We start from the raw sequence: 914 nt of genomic DNA, 5'->3' as shown, positions 1-914 counted from the left end.
AAGGGAAAATCCATATTTCTTTATAAGTATATATTACTTAAGAAAATTAACCTTAAAAAGCTTACCAAACCATAATTGTAGGAGATTAATTTATAATGTAACAAGATTAACCCATATTAAAAGACTTTCCCTAAATTGCTTTTAAAATGCCATTTAGAGCACAGATTTGTTTTATGTAACATAAAATAGGAGCCTGTTTTATATAAGAAAATATTAATATGTCCTAATCACAGGTTGAAAATATACTTTAAAAGATACTTTCTTAAAGTACCAGATTAGAGCCAAATGATTTCTTATAAAACTGTTTCTGTATACATCGTGGAAACATACAGATTCTTAGTATTTTTCAGTTCTAGTTTTTCTCAATATCATAGGCAGTATTCTAAAAGTTCATTGAGTTTAGAAAACTATTTCTAGGTGGTCCAAGTATCAGCTGAGCTGATAGATTAGATTTAACTTATCTTGAGATGTAAAATATGTCCAGATCTATTTCAGATGCACCTGACCTGAATCGTAGTACACCTGTGGAGAGGTACTCTCAAGTTTGAAAGCAGGTTGCCAAGAAACTAGATCATCTGCCATTCTAGATCCTGTGGTCTGAGATAACTTGTTAATATTTGCATCACAAGAGAGAACTTTTCAGGTCTTATGTTTCCCTACCTTAGAGAATCTTGAAAGAACATTTATTCTTCTCTGTTAGTCTTAGAGTCTCCAGAGAAGGTCTTCTCCAAGACCCATATATATGTCTTGGTTAGCAATCATTTATATTTTATATTAGAAGTAGCTCTTATTAGCAAGGGCTAATGATAGTTAAGCCTTTTAACATATACACATCTTGAGCTCTGCTATGAGATAATGATGTTTTCTAGATTATCTATGCTTGTTGAAATTTCTCAGTCATGTCATTGATGGCT

At 31.5% G+C, this 914-nt stretch overlaps 1 protein-coding gene across 1 annotated transcript in view; it reads left to right on the top strand.

Moving 5' to 3' along the window:
- The window catches only part of UFL1 (UFM1 specific ligase 1), a 30,419-nt gene that overhangs the window by 4,823 nt on the left and 24,682 nt on the right, over nt 1-914 (top strand). The window lies entirely within an intron of this gene.

This window comes from Otolemur garnettii, unplaced genomic scaffold (assembly GCF_000181295.1).
Source record: "Otolemur garnettii isolate 467f Iridium unplaced genomic scaffold, OtoGar3 scaffold00132, whole genome shotgun sequence".
Classification (NCBI taxonomy): Eukaryota; Metazoa; Chordata; class Mammalia; order Primates; family Galagidae; genus Otolemur; species Otolemur garnettii.
The sequence above is the reverse complement of the archived record's forward strand: the minus strand, read 5'-3'. Positions and strand labels throughout refer to the sequence as shown.